This window comes from Moschus berezovskii, chromosome 17 (assembly GCF_049115385.1).
Source record: "Moschus berezovskii isolate FMDL1 chromosome 17, NW_MosBer_1.0, whole genome shotgun sequence".
NCBI lineage: Eukaryota > Metazoa > Chordata > Mammalia > Artiodactyla > Moschidae > Moschus > Moschus berezovskii.
In genome coordinates, this window is record NC_142476.1 from 2466794 (window position 1) to 2485696 (window position 18903).

At 40.7% G+C, this 18903-nt stretch overlaps 1 pseudogene; it reads right to left on the bottom strand.

Annotated features, from left to right (window-relative positions):
* Nucleotides 1-16866: 16866 nt before the first annotated feature.
* LOC129551150 (olfactory receptor 5L1-like) lies at nt 16867-17805 on the bottom strand (annotated as a pseudogene).
* Nucleotides 17806-18903: the final 1098 nt, after the last annotated feature.

Below are 18903 nucleotides of genomic sequence, written 5' to 3' on the forward strand. Positions count from 1 at the left end.
AGGAGTCTGTTGCACTTGTAGGAGCCTGGATAACCATTTATAACTTAAAAGCTTTCAGACGGTTAGACATAAATCCAGTTACAGATGCAGGGAGCAAACAGTAAAAGCAGACAATTAGAATTATTAGAATTAAGATAGTTTTCCACCATGGGGAGTTAGTTCACATTTCCCAAAGTGAGGTGACTGAGGCTTCAGGAGAATCCATAGCCTGAATCATCTTGTTCATGTGTTTGGTAAAGTGAGTAACATTAGTACTCATATCTGGTATATATGTACAACACTGGGTATGAATAATGCACAAGTTCCTCCTTGTGCAGGTGTTAGAATATCTAAAGCCAAACTATTTGTAAAACTACTTTTCTACTTTGTATTTGTTCAGCATTAAGGGCTGAAATAACTTTTTGAGATTCCTGTAAAGACTGTTGAGTAAAGTGTCAGAACATCAGCTCATAGCATAACATCTGCAGTTCCCAGAGAGGGAATGGATATTTCAGTCAGATAATCATACCAGTTAAATACAGACCTTGCCCGGCGAGTTTTAAGGTTTGGAAGATTAACAGGCTTCTCTGGATGCTCTGACAACATGAAGCTGTGAATAAAATGTAAACCTAGGTTGCATCTCCCTATCCAGCCAGGGGGAAGCCACGCCCATAGGTAAGAGCCACATATCCAGTAGGTCCCATTTGGAGAAAAACAGCATGACTGAGGGATCCAGTTCCAGTGAGTTACTGGTCAGGCAAAAGGAGGACCTGCACATGGGAAGCCTTCAACTGATAAAGAGGGGAGTACTCCACAGACCCAGTGTGTAAGAATGAGCCCAGGACAGGAAGGCATTGTCTTGAGGGTCAAACCGCAGAATCAGAACTTTTGGAGTCAGCAGAAGCAGGCCCACATAGATTATCAGGCCCATTTGAAAAGTAAGATGTGAAAACATAGAGGGCAAAGACATAAAATGATATTGCTAATTTTGGTCAGGGTGCCACTTTTTAACTCGAGTGTGGTGTACCCAGGAATCAATTCCTGGCACATTGACAGCTGTAGGAAAAGAAAGAATAACCTAGAGACCTAGAGGCCTTCCCAGAGGGGCTTGAGAGATTGCCCTCCAGATCCCAATGTCTTTGTTAGAACCTCGGGGCCTGGCTGCAACAGCAGCTTGTTTGACTCAGAGCCTGGGTCAGGAATCACCTCCTGGAGTTTCCGTAATGTCTGTTGAAAGGCTGAAAGCTAAGTCACATATTTAGTTAATTCTAAGACTTCAGAGTCTATAACAATGTCTCTGCATAAGAAGGGTCTTCCATGCATACATTCAAAGGGGGACAGTCCTTCATTTTTAGGGGCACTCTGAGCTCTCATTAAAGCTATGGGTAGAACTTTAATTCAATTGTTCTAAGTCTCTTGAGTTAATTTATGCAGATGTCTCTTAATGATTTCATTAACCTTTTCGACTGTTCCTGAAGATTGGGGTCTGAAGGAACAGTATAAGTGATATTTTTTTCCTAGAGCTTTTGACATCCTTTGAGTTACAACAGCTTTAAAGACAGAGCCATTGTCACTCTGTTTGCTCCACAGCAGCCCAAACCTGTGAATAATTTCATGGATTAAAATTTTATAACTTCCTTAGTCTGTTTTCTACAGTGGGAAAAGGCCTCAATCCATCCAGTAAAAGTGTCTACCCAGACCTATAAACAAGAAAATCTGTTTACTTTTGGCATATGAGTAAAAGGAACCACAACCTCATTTATTATTTGTAAGTATTGAAGTGAAGTGAAGTGAAGTCGTTCAGTCGTGTCCGACTCTTTGCGACCCCATGGACTGTAGCCTACCAGGCTTCTCTATCCACGGGATTCTTCAGGCAAGAATACTGGAATGGGTTGCCATTTCCCTCTTCAGGGGATCTTCCAAACCCAGGGATCAAACCCGGGTCTCCCACATTGGAGGCAGATGCTTTAACCTCTGAGCCACCAGGGAAGCCCACAAGTATTGAACTAGTCTCCCTTTATTATTTGACTTTTTAACAACAAAAATAGGAGTGTTTCATGGACTATTACAAGGAATGAATAGCCCCTGTTTCTTTAAATGTTCAATGCTGGGTTTTAACCCTTCCTTAACATTGGTCTTTAGTGGGTACTGGTTTTGATGTGGAAATAGGTGAGGATCTTTGAGCCTGATAACAACAGAAGCAGCATTTTGTGCTTGACCCACTGTTTTTCCATCAGCCCACACTTTAGGATTTACATTTTGTTTAATTAATGGGAGAGAAAGAGCAGGTTCCATATTCATGAAAACAGAGGCCTGGACCTTGCTCAGTATATCCCTCCCCAGAAGGGGTGACGGAGACTCCAGCAAGATAATAAACTCATGAGAAAAAAGCACAGTGTTCCAGTTTCAGCTTAAAAGATGACTGAAATAATAGTGTTGGCTCATCCTGTCAGTCCCATTACAGTAGTGGATCAGTAGGAAAGCAGACCAGGGGCTTCAGTGAACACAGAGAAAGTTACCCCAGTGTCCAAAAGGAAATCAACTGTTTGCCCCTCCCCCCACAGTTATTAATACCTGGGGTTCCTCAGGTGTAATTATGATGGGAGCTTGTGTGGGGACACCCAGACACCTTCAGTCCTGATTCCTCTGACAGTCCGACCCCTGAAACATACACCTCTGGGAGCAGTCATTCCTCCAGTATGGTCCTTTACAGATGGGACAGGGAGCCGGGGGTGGCTTAGACACCTGAGATCAACTTCACTTGAGATGCTCCCCATTTCCACAGTGATAGCAAGCCTGTCCCTTTTCACCTGGGCTCCTCTGGGCATTTTCTTCTTTAGGCTGAATCACAGCAGTTTTCACAGCCACCACTAAAGCCTGGGCCTTTTCTTTGATTCTTTTCTTGTGTCGTTTCTCCTCCTCAGATTCTCTACTGTAATATACTGTCTAAGTCAGCTGCAGCAGTTTTTCTAAAGACTGATTCAGTCAAAAAGCCTGTTTTTGTAACTTATGGCAGATATCTGGAGCTGACTGTGTGAGAAATTTATCTTTTAAGGTTGTCTCTCCCTCTGCACTCTCAGGAGAAATATTAGTGAACTTTCAAAGGCATCCCCAAAGTCTCTCTAGGAATCTGCTGGGAACTTCCTTCTCTCCTTGTTCTATGTCAGCCAACTTAGCATAATTTAGAGGCTGAGTTCAAGCTCTCTTAAGCCCTTTGATAATACAATTGACAAAGTGGCTCTGCTCCCAATATGTCTTTCTCTTTGTGACAATCCCAGTCTGACTCTGCTATGGGAACTGTTTGACTACCCGTAGCTGCTGCTGCTAAGTTGCTTCAGTCTTGTCCAACTCTGTGTGATACCATAGATGGCAGCCCATCAGGCTCCCCTGTCCCTGGGATTCTTCAAGCAAGAACACTGGAGTGGTTTGTCGTTTCCTTCTCCAATGCATAGAAGTGAAAAGTAAAAGTGAAGTTACTCAGTCATGTCCGACTCTTAGTGACCACATGGACTGCAGCCTACCAGGCTCTTCCATCCATGGGATTTTCCAGGCAAAAGTACTGGAGTGGGTTGCCAATATCTTCTCCGGGCTACCCATAGGGAGGGGAGCTATTTCATGTTCCCTCCTTCCCCTCGCCTCACGCTCAAGTCATTCATCTCAAAAAGCAGTAGCTTTCCCTAAAACCCAAGCTCTTGAGTCAGGAATCAGCGACTGTCCCAAGACATATATTACATCTCTCCAAGTAAGCTCATAAAGTAAAGTTAGTCCCATAAAGGCTTCCATGTACTTTTCTGGATCCTCTAGATTGTCTCCCAGATCTCCCTTTGTGGAGAGATTTATTTTACCCAGTGGGGGCCTCCTGAAGAGGCAGTAAGTTTTGTGGCTGTTCTTCATCCCCTCTAGCTACACTTCACATACGTTCCCAGGCATAGTTTAGAGAAACCTGCTTTTTCTCAACCTTATCCTCTTTCTCTATCTTGTAATTTACCCTTAGTTTTGGTTGTCTTCACTTTTTCTACTCTGATTGAATTCCTATTGAAACCACAGTAGTCTGAGGCTGAATTGGAACTGGGGTTGTTTGCACATCTATGGAGACTGAGGCAACCCTTCCTGGAGGGGTGCCTTGGCCCTCAGCTTGCTCAGTTGTGAGCCCTGGATGTAGAGGCAGGGCAGAGTAAGAGGACAGGAGAAAGCTAAAGCCTTTATACCCAAGTCTGTACCTTTAGGACATAAGTCTGGCATATCTCACAGAGAGAAAAAGAGTAACACACACGGGACTTCTACCCATTTCCCTTGTTTTATACAGAAATTATCTAGTTGTAAAGCAGTATAATAATTAAGAGACCCTTCAAGCAACCATTGTCTGCTGCCCTCCATCAGATATTGTAGCCATGCAGACTTGCAAAAGAAAGTCAGATGTATCTTCTTTAAACTCTGGAGGTCACACTTATCCCCATTTTTCAGGACACAATCCAAGGATGTAAGTCTGAAATTCTAAGTAGCTCCCATCTCTAAGAGAGAAAAAAGCAATGACCTCTTCCTTTTCTTCCTTCTAATGGAGGCATCCCTACCTGCTCTAGATGGGGTTGGAGACAGACTTTCCGGCAAAGCTTTCTTTCCCTGGCCGAACCTAGTCTGTCCCTTACTGACACAGGTGCCTCACTTGTCCCTCCCGGTTCTACCAGCGAGACAGGGTGGAGATTCAGCAGAGGTGGACCTGAGGGCATTCCGAATTGATTTTTAGTTCCATACCACCACGACCTTTGTATGATTTTCTAGAGTAGTTTCCCAGAATGTTTCCCAAGCTAGTACTCCTTGGGGAAACATCTGTCTTCCATGTGTCTGTTCACACTCCTGAGTACAGTCCTGACTGCAGTAGAAGTGATGAGTCATTGCATATCAGTTAGCCATGGAGACTGTTATCTAGTTTGCTAAGAGCTAGTACTACCAAAGGAAGAAGCCCACTGTACTTCCAGACTGGGATTCCTGACCTATGTTCTTAGAGACCTCATGCTTACTAGCAGCACTTCCACCCATTTAGTTTGGAGGCCCAGATATGAAAAGGACTAAAGTCCACTTAGTTCCTAAATGCATTCCTAGCAAGACTGGGTTCCCATGATTACCACATTTGGGGTCTAAGTAAAAGTACATAGTAATGGCATGAATCACAACATCCTTGAAAGTCTGATTCTGATAGAGTAGGTTAGTAGTTCTAATTCTCCATGCAATTATGAAATGGTCAAAGAGACCAGGGAAAGCTGACCGAGAAAGTAAAGTTCAGTCCACACACTCACCCATGTCTGGCCACTCCCCTCACAGGGACCTTGGGTGTTTCCTGGCAGTGGCAGGTCAATATAAAACCCTGACAAGGCTCGCCTTTTAGGGGCTGCCTACAGTCATTATGAGGCAGCGTGAAACCACAGTTCAGGGCTCAATTCTCATTTTGTACTCATTTTGGTACATCTTTTTCATTCTTCATTCACACACAGGCACACCGTAGAGTTAATAAAGTAAAGCAAAAAATGTGTATACTGAGAAAGCAGAGTGGCTGGAGCTGTGAGTGTTCTTACCTTGTCCTGAAGATCCTGGATGAGCCCCCAGGATGATAGCTTATGGTGAATGATGTTCGGGTTTGTTATCACCAAAGAAGATTTAATTTCAGGACCAGGGACCAGGCTTGATCACTCAAGAGCTTTTGTGTAGCAGAGTTTTATTAAAGTGAAAAAGACACAGAGAAAGCTTCCGACATAGACATCAGAAGGGGGACAGAGATTGCCCCCTCACTATTCTTTAGCAAGGGAATTATATATTTTTAAAAATTAGTTATTGCAATAAATCAAAAGTGTGTCTCAAGATTGTAAAGATCTACTCCTACAATCTACATTTTAAGATGAAAGGAATAGTCAGAAGGTTTTCAGGATGGAGAAACGGTACTCAAGCAGGATACATTGTTGTTATATAATCCTTCAGTTCAGTTCAGTTCAGTCACTCAGTCGTGTCCGACTCTTTGCGACCCCATGAATCACAGCACTACAGGCCTCCCTGTCCATTACCAACTCCCAGAGTTCACTCAAACTCACGTCCATCGAGTAGGTGATGCCATCTAGCCACCTCATTCTCTGTCGTCCCCTTCTCCTCCTGGCCCCAATCCCTCGCAGCATCGGTGTCTTTTCCAGTGAGTCAACTCTTCACATGAGAATAGATCTACCAAAAACACATAAATGCTAACATCTCTTTGATATAGTGATTTCACCTTTTTGGATAAACATCTAAAAGCAGGATTATTGGATCATATAGCTATTTAATTTTTATATTATGAGACACCAATATACTGTTTTCCATAGCAGCCATGCCATTTTGTGCTTCTGCCAACAGCATACAAAGTTCTAAATTCTTCAAATCCTTGCTGACTTTGTAATTCTTTTTGGTAATAGTCATCCTGAAAGATATAAGGTAATAATTTGGTTTTGAGTTTTGATTTCAGTTCAGTTCAGTTCAGTCGCTCAGTCGCGTCCGACTCTCCGCGACCCCATGAATCACAGCACGCCAGGCCTCCCTGTCCATCACCAACTCCCGGAGTTCACTCAAACTCATGTCCACAGAGTCGGTGATGCCATCCAGCCATCTCATTCTCCGTCGTCCCCTTCTCCTCCTGCCCCCAACCTTTCCCAGCATCAGAGTGTTATCCAGTGAGTCAACTCGTCGCATGAGGTGGCCAAAGTATTGCAGTTTCAGCTTTAGCATCGGTCCCTCCAATGAACATCCAGGATTGATCTCCTTTAGAATGGACTGGTTGGATCTCCTTGCAGTATAAGGGACTCTCAAGAGTCTTCTCCAACACCACACCCTTATGATTGGAGAAGGAAATGGCAACCCACTCCAATGTCCTTGCCTGGAAAATCCCATGGACAAAAGAGCCTGGTGGGCTGCAGTCCATGGGGTCGCAAAGAGTCGAGCACGACTGAGCGACTAACACCAACACTTATGATTGGTGACATTGAACATGCTTTTTTTGTCTTAATATACCTATCGAGCATTTGTATATCTTCTAAGCGAAAAAAAAAAAAAATGTCTAAATCGTGTCCTTAAGGCTATTTTTCTGTTTTTTTTTTTTTTTGTTTGTTTGTTTTTCTTTCTTTGCTATTGAATTGCATGAGGCTTTTATATAAGCATTAGAGATTAACCCTTTACAGTGATCCTTAATGTTTTTGGTATCAGGGACTCCTTTCATGGAAGACAATTTTTCCATGGAATGGGATAGTGGGGAGGTTGGCATGATTCAAGCACATTACATTTATTTCTATTATTAATTTTATATCAGATCCACAGCAGATCATCAAATATTAAATAATGGAAGTTGGGGCCCCTGCTGTATCACATTCTTGCATTGCAAGTATTTCCTCCCATTCTGTTGCCTGTTCTTTCTTGTTATCATTTCCTTTGTTGTGCAGAGGTTTTGACAATCACATGATAATGATGGTGTAAGGTATTAACAACGTGGCTAATGCAGAATGCTATGGTGATCAGTACATCTCAGTTCACCTGGAACTGTCCTTGCTTTACAACTGTAAGTCATACAGACCAGATAATTAATTTCTTTTAATTGTCTGTATTTCTAAAAAAGACTTCTTTCTCAGAATAACATTTCTCATAAGGTCATCTCTATTTCTAAAACCTAGAACCAACTGTTTCTAGATGTTTCACCATTAAAGGCAAAAGGTCCCACATAACAGTGAGAACTCTTGATGGCTCTGTGTGTTCAGATATCCAAGGATTTAAGAATCAATCAGAAGGAAATCTTCCCAAGTCAATTTTCATTGTTATAAATTATTTATTAATTATAATTTTCAGAGTTTCTCAACCTTGGTACTATTGATATTTCGTGTTGGATTTTTATTTTTATAAGGAGCTACCTTGTGCATGCTACCATGTATAACAGCATCTCTGACCTCCATCCAATCACTCTGGTAAATTCATGATGACAATCAAAAATGCCTCCAAATATTGTCAAATGTCCATGTGGGGGAGGCAGGTTCATCACCATCTGTAGTTGAGAACTATTGGCTCATTTCCTTGTAGATTTTCAGATTCTTCTGTCTGAATTATGTCCAAATTAAACGTCTAGTTTCTTTTCTCCCACATGATGCTATTCTGTAGTTTAAACAATCTGTATTATTTTTTAATCTGGAGTGCACTGGTATTTAAAATCTTTATCCTTGTAATTTCTTCCCATTTTATTATTATTACTTATTTCTCTTTGCTTTTGTGTGTAAGCATTTGTTTCTCCCATGCTCTAAAATCTGATTTGGAGCTAATCCTGTTGATTCTTTGTTTCCAGAAGGTTCATTTTATCCTCCTCAGTTCTGTTTTGTTTAAACACCTACCTCTGTTCCCTTGTACAATTTTTCCAAAAACTCACAGAAAGAGAGAGCCATGTATCTGAAAACTCTCAGGGATAATCTGCTCCCCCACTCCCAGGAAACACTTGTTCAGATCACTACTACAAAGGAGCTCAACTAAGCCAGTTCCCCTCTACAAAGTTTGCGAGAAAATATGCACTTCCTGTTCCTGACACTTAATGTTGGAAATGACTTTTTCTCAAGAAAGAATTAGTGGACCTAAGACTTCCCGGGTGGCTCAGACGGTAAAGCTTCTGTCTACAATGCGGGAGACCTGGGTTCAATCCCTGGGTTGGGAAGATCCCCTGGAGAAGGAAATGGCAATCCACCAGTAGTATTGCTTGGAAAATCCCATTGACAGAGGAGCCTGATAGGCTATAGTTTATGGGGTCACAAAGATTCAGACACGACTGAACAACTTCACTTCACTTCAAGGTATCATTTAGATACATTACATGGTAAAGAATATCCATATTTTCTGATACCTACAAACAGAATTGCTGGTGGAAAAGCACCCCACCTTCCAGCCTCTGGAGGTCTCTGTAGTTTAGGGAAGAGGTTGGGATTCATGTCTCTTCACTCTCTGTTGCACAGAGCCCTGGAGAAAATCACTTGCCTTATTCTTCAGAGGCCTCAAAGCAAGCAAATATAATTAATTACTGCTTCCTCATGTAATTCTATTTTCTTGGAAAAGCTGAAGAAAAATGACAGCAGTTTTATAAACATTTATAAGTTAAAAGTTTAAATGTCTTCTCCCCATGCTCCATAATAATTCCTATAGGTTACAAAAATTTTAGATAATGAGAAGTCACAGAAAAATATTTCTGTTTTATAAGTATATTTTAAACTTTATTTTTTTAGATTTATTGAAGTATAATTGACAAAAACAAATTGTATATATCTAAGGAGTATAGTTGATGTTTATGTGTGTGTGTGTGTACAGTGAAATACTCCCACAATCAAGATAATTAATGTATCAATTACTTCATGTGTTACCATTTTCTTTTATTTTTTATTTGTGGTGAAAATAGTTAAGTTCTACCCTCTTAGCAAATTTCAAGGATACAGTACAGTATTATTAATTGCAGTAACATTGTTCTACATTTTCAAAATTATTCACCTTTCATAACTGAAACTTTGTCCCCTTGACACACATCTCTTTTCTAAGCTCTGACAATCACAGTTCTATGTTCTTCTTTTGTGAGTTTGACTATTTTAGATTGCACATACAAGTGCAATCTTGCGGTATTTGTCCTTCAACAAATATTTCTGAATTTTCTACTGTTTCTGTCCACCTTAAGGCATAGCTGCCCCTGGTTACACTAACAAACTGAATCCTGAGAAAATCCTTCCAGGTCCCTCAGCAACTTAGTTACCACCCTGCCAAGGGTATCACTACTTCTGGGAGAAGATCCTTTATCGGGGACCAGCCTCGATATGGCCCAGGGTATCCCCGGGATGAACGGCGTTGGCATCAGAGAGAGAGAGAGAGAGACAGGGGCTGATGATTCCTTGGTTTACGCAGGAAACCAATAAAACACCAGCACGGGGTTTGCTCTGTTTACGTAGGCCAAAGGCGCCCTCTCGAATCACTGGAGGCACCCCACCAGGGCACCCCCTCGAGTGGGTCTTAGAAGCCCAGGCAGATAAGTAAACACAGAGGGCCCAGCGCTCCAAGGAGCTCAACCAGAAAAAGGAGAATAGAGAAAAGGACAGAAAAAGAGAAAGATCGACACGGGGAGACCAAGCTTCAGTGAGCAAGGCCCAAAACTTTATTTTCCCGTGCTGCTTTTGTACACTAAGCTGTGCACATAAAAAATAGAGAAAGAGAGGTATAGAGTCACGCCAAAATCATACGGGGTCATCAGTCTTGACCCTTATCAGGATCAGGGCTCATTTTTGTATGTCTCGTGATATACAAAAGTATTGGGTGGTCTACATCATCTTCTGGCCAGGAGGCCTGCTAACAGTTTATGGCCCTCTCTCCTAACAAAGGTTAGTTAGCTAGAAAAAGTCTTATATTCTTTTAAGGTGATTTTCCTAAAGTCAGGTGTTAGACATATGACAAAGTTACATTCCTATAAGGCACAGGTGTAGTGCGCTACAAGAAAGGAATTTATTAACTTCAGATCTGATGTGGTTAAATCAAAGGCTACTACTTATTTTCTCTATATGTGATTAGTATATTTCCAAGGATAAAATAGATAGAGGAAACTTTGCAGCAAGCATTGATTCAACAATGAAATCTTTTTTAGTACTATTCTAATGATTTTAACTTCTTCAACAAATTCCTGTATTTTAGAATATTAGGCTTTCTGTCCTTGCATAGCTGGGAGACTGTAAACAGTCACACTCGTAGTTGTAAGAGCCCGTACAAACTTGTCATACTAGTTAGAAAGCTATCAGAGGGGCTTGGATTGGAACACTCCTATTAAGCCAAGGAGAACTTTTAAACTACAGCTCTGAATTAATGTTTTCAGAGAAAGGTGGTTGGGGGAAGCCCCCGTAAGTATTAGAGGACTTGGTAAGAGGCGTAAGATAGTAAGGCAGTCACACTCCGGTTTTCTATGGGGTAGATGCTCGGGTAAATCCAGGGGGTTCCTCGAGTCCTGATTAGCCTTTGCTCATCAGGCCTCTTCCCCAATTGACCTTTGCCACGGGTAGGATTCCCTCGCTGGCTCCTGGCAATCCTTAGCTTTATTTTCTTCATCTGAAGTACCTAGCATAATTCTGATGCTCTTCACATCAAGAATAAGAAAGCACTCATATTCAAGTTCATGTATTGATTGCAGTAGCCAAACCTGAATCTCAAAGCTTATCTCTTAGTCTTCAGGTCTTCCTTTTATACTATACTGACCTTCAGGTTTTGTTATTAGGATTAAACAGACATGAACTGCAAACTGAGCTATAAAACTTCATTATAAAATGTTTGATATAATAGGAAATCAAATATAACGACTAGCATTGTCATTTGAATCCATACTGCATTTAATCGATTTTTAAGATACATATTTTTTCTATTAAAAAGTCATTATTGAGACTCCTCTCCTAGTCTAGAAGATAAGAATGTGCCTGCCAATGCAGGGACATATGTTTGATCCCCGGTCTGGGAAGATTCCACATGTCACAGAGTAATTAAGCCCGTGTACCACAACTACTGAGCCCATATACTACCACTACCAAAGTCCACACACAAGAGAAGCCATCACAATGAGAAGCCTGTGCACCGCAATTAGAGAGGAGCCCATCTGTCACAGCTAGAGAAAGCCCAAGCAGTGACTAAGACCCAGCACAGTCATAAATAAATAAAAAAATTAAAAAGCTATTGTCTTTTGCAAAATCAGAAAAGAAATTGTTGTCTAATACTGGAATGCATGAAGACTGTTTGTTGTGGGTACATGTAATGAAGGCGAACCTTATACTTGAACTAGGAAACAGTGATGGACATAGGCAGCATGGGGAGAAACACTCAGAGACAGCACTCCCGAGACTCTATAATAGTGTCTTCTTATATTCTATGGGGACAATCATGGATATAGATATGATAAGCCTAACTTAAAAATAAAATGAGTTTTATTTCTATCAAAATGCTGTCTTTCAAAATAAATGCTACGGATGAAATTAAGGCCACAGAGGCTCAGTGGATTTTTCTAAAATCTCATATGGTTACATAGGCAAAAATTGCAATAAAACTAGTTTTTCTATTGCTTTTTGTCTGCTTGTTTATTTTATTTCTTTATTTCTTGGTTAAGTATTATTATTTAATTACCTAAAAATTGAAAGTTTATTTTTTTGGGCTCCAAAATCACTGCAGATGCTGACTGCAGCCATGAAATTAAAAGAAACTTGCTCCTTGGAAGGAAAATTATGACCAACCTAGATAGCATATTAAAAAGCAGAGATATTACTTTGCCAACAAAGGTCCATCTGATCAAGGTTATAGTTTTTCCATTCGTCATGTATGGATGTGAGAGTTGGACTGTGAAGCAAGCTGATCGCTGAAGAATTGATACTTTCGAACTGTGGTGCTGGAGAAGACTCTTGAGAGTCCCTTGGACTGCAAGGCGATCTAACCAGTCCATTCTAAAGGAGATCAATCCTGGGTGTTCATTGGAAGGACTGATACTAAAGCTGACATTCCAGTACTTTGGCCACCTCATGAGAAGAGTTGACTCACTGGTAAAGACTCTGATGCTGGGAGGGACTGGTGGCAGAAGGAGAAGGGGATGGCAGAGAATGAGATGGCTGGATGGCATCACTGACTCGATGGACCTGAGTTTGAGTGAACTCCGGGAGTTGGTGATGGACAGGGATGCCTGGCGTGCTGTGATTCATGGGGTTACAAAGAGTCAGACATGGCTGAGCGACTGAATGGAACTGAACTAAGAAACACTGAATCTGAAGTTATTGATGTTAGAATTATAAATTGTGATTTACTTTAGGTCAAATATATCCTAATCAAGCTCTGATTGCCATCCTGTTTAAGATTAGTGTTAGTTCCTCAGTTATGTCTGACTCTTTGTGACCCAATGGACTGTAGCCCTCCAGGCTCCTCTGTCCATGGAATTCTCTAGGCAAGAATACTGGAGTGGGTTGCTATTGCCTTCTCCAGGGAATCTTCCTGACCCAAGAATGGAACTCAAACTCAGGTCTCCTGCCTTACAGGCAGGCTCTTTACAGTCTAAGTCACCAGGTAAACCCCTCTCCCCCCCTTTTTTTAAAGATAGTTCTGTTTATACTTCATAAACCTTGGAAGTGATTCTAAAGGAGTTGAATGAGTTAGTGGTTTGGAACAAAATTTCAGAATATGGATCATTTTAAACCTAAAACTTGTTCCCCAAGTTTTTAAATAAGACATTCTTGAACTGCTTAATTAATTTTAAAAAATTCTGAACATTATCTTTGCTAGGTAATGATTTATACTTTTCAAAAGCCAGTTTTAGTCCAGCAGGAGCAATGCTTACTATCAATTTAACTTACTTTCTGTAATGTGAACATTAAAGAAGATGCACTGTTGGCAAAAACATTAGCAAAGAACTCTGCAGTTTGTTCTAACTGTGATGTCTAATTTTTACTCTTCATAAATGTCATCCCCTCGTCTTAGGCACAATGTAGTTCTGCCTGTAATTTAATATGGCAATGGCTAATAGAAGAAAGGTAGTGTACATGCTAGACTTGCATATCACCAGATCTTGCAGGGAAAATTGCGTACTTTGGAGGTTAAATAACTTTCATTTCAGTACAGTTCAGTCTCTCGGTCATGCCTGACTCTTTGAGACCCCATGAATCACAGCACACCAGGCCTCCCTGTCCATCACCAACTCCCAGAGTTCACTCAAACTCATGCCCATCGAGTCGGTGATTCCATCCAGCCATCTCATTCTCTGTCGACCCCTTCTCCTCCTGCCCCCAAACCCTCCCAGCATCAGAGTCTTTTCCAGTGAGTCAACTCTTCTCATGAGGTGGCCGAAGTATTGGAATGTCAGCTTTAGCATCAGTCCTTCCAGTGAACACCCAGGATTTATCTCTTTTAGAATGGACTGGTTGGATCTCCTTGCAGTCCAAGGGACACTCAAGAGTCTTCTCCAACACCACAGTTCAAACGCATCAATGCTTCGGCGCTCAGCTTTCTTCACAGTCCAACTCTCACATCCATACACAACCACTGGAAAAACCATAGCCTTGACTAGACGGACCTTTCTTGGTAAAGTAATGTTTCTGCTTTTTAATATGCTATCTAGGTTGGTCATAACTTTCCTTCCAAGGAGTAAGCATCTTTTATAAAACGTTATATCCTTTTTTTTTTTTCTTTTTTTAAAGTAAAAGAAAACAAGATATGGTACAGATATGATTTCAGGGTATTACACGAGGTCAGGCAGAAAGATCAATTCTAAGCACATGCGTGCATGGTAAGTCACTTCAGTTGTGTACAACTCTTTGTGGGATAAGGAAATGGCAACCCACTCCAGTACTCTTGCCTGGAAAATTCCATAGATGGAGGAGCCTGGTAGGCTACAGTCCATTGGGTCACAAAGAGTCAGATACGACTGAGTGACTTCACTTTTTTTCTTTCTATAATTCCTTTTGGAGAAGGAAATGGCAACCCACTCCTTTGTTCCTGCCTGGAGAATCCCATGGATAGAGGGGCCTGGTGGGTTACAGTCTATGAGGTTGCAAAGAGTCGGACACGACTAAGCACCTAACACAAACACACACACACCACTCTTTATGACCCTGTGGACTGTAGCTTGCCAGGCTTCTCTGCCTATGAGATTTTCCAGGCAAGAGTACTGGAGTGGGTTGCCATGCCCTCCTCCAGGGGATCTTCCCAACCTAGGGATAGAACCCAGGTCTCCCATATTGCAGGCAGATTCTTTACCAGCTAAGACACAAGGAACCCTTAATAAACAATAAATAACATTTGTACACATATGGGAATCTCATCTGTCCGTAAACTCTAAGGTGTGTTCTTCATTTTATAATATTATAACATGCATTCAATTATTAAAAAATCAAAGTTTCCATAATTATAATGGATCCATAAAATGTGAATTCTTTATAAACTTATAAAAGTTTTACAATATTTATTCTTCCAATCCACAAACACGGTATATTTCTCCATCTATCAGTGTCCTCTTTGATTACTTTCACCAGTGTTTTATAGTTTTCTATGTACAAGTCTTTTGTTTCTTTAGGTAGATATATTCCTAAGTATTTAATTCTTTTCGTTGCAACAGTGAATGGAATAGTTTCCTTAATCTCTCTTTCTATTTTCTCATTATTAGTATATAGGAATGCAAGGGATTTCTGTGTGTTGATTTTATATCCTGAAACTTTACTGTATTCATTGATTAGCTCTAGTAGTTTTCTGGTAAAGTTTTTAGGGTTTTCTGTATAGAGGATCATGTCATCAGCAAACAATGAAAGTTTTACTTCTTCTTTTTGAATTTGGATTCCTTTTTTGTATTTTTCTGCTCTGATTGCTGTGGCCAAAACTTTCAGAACTGTATTGAATAGTAATGGTGAGAGTGGGCACCCTTGTCTTGTTCCTGACTTTAGGGGAAATGCTTTCAGTTTTATACCATTGAGGATAATGTTTGTCATATATAGCTTTTATTGTGTTGAGGTATGTCCTTTCTATTCCTACTTTCTGGAGGGTTTTTATCATAAATGGTTGTTGAATTTTGTCAAAGGCTTTCTCTACATCTATTGAGATAATCATATGATTTTTATTTTTCAGTGTGTTAATGTGGTGTATTACATTGATTGATTTGTGGATACTGAAGAATCCTTGCATTCCTGGGATAATTTGGTGGGAATGCAAACTAGTTCAGCCACTATGTTCAGCCACTATGGAGAACAGTTTTTTTTCCTCAAAAAACTGGAAATAGAACTGCCATATGATCCAGCAATCGCACTCCTGGGCATACACACCAAGGAAACCAAAATTGAAAGAGACACACGTACTCCAATGTTCATTGCAGCACTGTTTATAATAGCGAGAACATGGAAGCAACCTAGATGCCCATCTGCAGATGAATGGATAAGAAAGCTGTGGTACATATACATAATGGAGTATTCTTCAGCCATCAAAAAGAATAAATTTGAGTCAGTTCTAATGAGGTGGATGAAATTGTAGCCTGTTATACAGAGTGAAGTAAGCCAGAAAGAAAAACACCAATACAGTATACTAATGCATATATATGGAATTTAGAAAGATTGTAACCTTAACCCTGTATACGAGACAGCAAAAGAGACACAGGTGTATAGAATAGTCTTTGGGACTGTGGGAAAGGGTAAGGGTGGGATGATTTGGGAGAATGGCATTGAAACATGTATATTATCATATGTGAAATGAATCACCAGTCCCGTTTCGACGGATGATACACGATGCTTGGGGCTGGTGCATGGGGATGACCCGTAGGGAGGATATGGGGAGGAGGGAGGTGGTAGAGGGGTTCAAGAAGGGGAACAAATGTACGCCCGGGGCAGATTCATGTCAATGTATGGCAAAACCAACCAATATAATATTGTAAAGTAATTAGCCTCCGATATAAATATATTAAATTAAAACAAAACAAAACAAAAAAAGTTTTGCAGCAAGCTAAATATGTGTGTCTTAACAACTCATTATCCAAATCCACATAAAACATTTTAGGTTGAATCAAAGCAAAGACGTAGGCTACAAATTTTGAAATATGTTGAATTCTATTCTTATAAGTTGACAAGGTACAAGTTACAAAGATCGTTGTTGTTCAGTTGCTAAGTCATGTCCGACTCTTGTGACCCCACTGATTTCAGCACATCAGGCTTCCCTGTCCTTCCCTATCTCCTGAAATTTGCTCAAACTCATGTCCACTGAATCAGGGACAAGTGAGTCAAAAAGACTCACTCCAAGGTAGCCTCTTCTTGACTGTTCTTTCACTTCCAACACTGAGTCCACCAGTTCACCCTTATGCCAGCCTCTGATTTGGGACTTAGAGTCCCACTAAGAAAATATTTTGGAGTTCACCACTTTTCTGAGCGCTTCTTTCACATCTTTGTTCCTCAGACTATAGATCAGGGGGTTCAGCAAAGGAATCACTACAGTGTAAAACACTGTGGTCACTTTGTCAGTGTTTATACTCTTCTTGTCAGAGTGGGGCAGGCAATAAATGAAAAGGATTGTCCCCTGTAAGACAGCAATGGCAGCAAGGTGGGAGGCACAGGTGGAAAAAGCTTTGCACCTTCCCTCTGCAGAGCCCATCCTCAGGATGGTGATGAGAATAAACAGGTAAGAGATAAGGATGATCATGCTTGTGATGATCTCATTGAAAGTGGCCACAATGTGCAGCACCAATTGATTCACAGTCACATCAAAGCAAGCAAGAGACAAGAGAGGGGGAAGATCACAAAGGAAGTGGCTGATCACGTTTGATCTGTAGGATGGGGTCTGGAGAGCTAACCACAAGTGAATCACAGAACATACAGTATCATTGAGATAGCAACAAGATACCAACTCCATGCAGAGATTCTGATACATGATGACCGTGTAGAGCAGTGGGTCACATGTGGCCACAAAGCAGTCATAGGCCATCACTGCCAGCAGAATGACCGCAGTTACCACAAATGTGCAAAACAGGTAGAATTGCACAGCACATTCCAGAAAGGAAATGGCTTAGTCATCATTTAAGATGTTAGCTAGCATTTTTGGCTTGATGGTCGTGGGGTAACAGAAATCCACAAAGGACAAGTGGCTGAGGAAAACGTACATGGGGGTGTGGAGTTGAGAGCTGACCTGAATCAAGGCAATCATGCCCATGTTTCCCAAAACTGTGACTCCGTTGATGGAAAGAAACAGTAGGAAAAGGAAGACTCTGAGCCTAGGGGCATCTGAGAATCAAAGGAGGATGAAGTCTGTCACAGCAATGCCATTTTACTCGTCCATGTCCTCACTTTATTGTGGTTGCATAAAAATATTAACAATTATTCTCCATTGGATCACTCCCAGTTAGTTCCTAAAAAGGACACGTGAATAAATAAGATAGTTAACTTTTCAGCAAAGAAATAAAACACTGACATTTTGAAGCTTAAGAAAAGTTCAGGCATCATAACCCACAAATGCACAGAACTCACATTTAAGTTCACAGATCACATGAAATAATTCACATCCATGAAAACCTGTATGTTTATTTAAACTAGTTCTACACAATTTGCAGCTTGGAACTGAATCATTTGAAAGGCATCAAGTGTTATTTAGTTAGCCATATTTGAAATTTAAATACCTTTTTTTATTTGCAGACTTTTTAATCAGTTATATAAATACTGGCATCCCTGGAGATATATATTTTTTTAATACTAGAGTGGAAAATTCTTTTTTTTTTGATGAAATGATGAGAAGTATGCTTATTTAAGATTATTAACACACAACCATCATATTTTTATTATTACGCCTTAAATGGAGAAGTGAATTTTATACTCTATTTTAGCATGTTTTTTCTATACAATTCAGTTCAGTCTCTCAGTCGTGACTGACTCTTGGCGACCCCATGAATCACAGCATGCCAGCCTCCCTGTCCACCACCAACTCCCAGAGTTCACTCAAACCCATGTCCATCGAGTCGGTGATGCCATCCAGCCATCTCATTCTCTGTCGTCCCCTTCTCCTCCTGCCCCCAATCTCTCCCAGAATCAGTCTTTTCCAGTGAGTCAACTCATCGCATGAGGTGGCCAAAGTATTGAAATTTCAGCTTTAGCATCTGTCCTTCCAATGAACACCCAGGATTGATCTCCTTTAGAATGGGCTGGTTGGATCTCCTTGCAGTCCAAGGACTCTCAAGAGTCTTCTCCATCACCACAGTTCAAAAGCATCAATTCTTCAGCGATCAGCTTTCTTCACAGTCCAACTCTTACATCCATACATGACAAATGGAAAAACCATAGCCTTGACCAGACGGACCTTCATTGGCAAAGTAATGTGTCTGCTTTTTAATATGCTATCTATACAATTAGCATAGTGATTTTTAAATTATGATATAAAATGCTA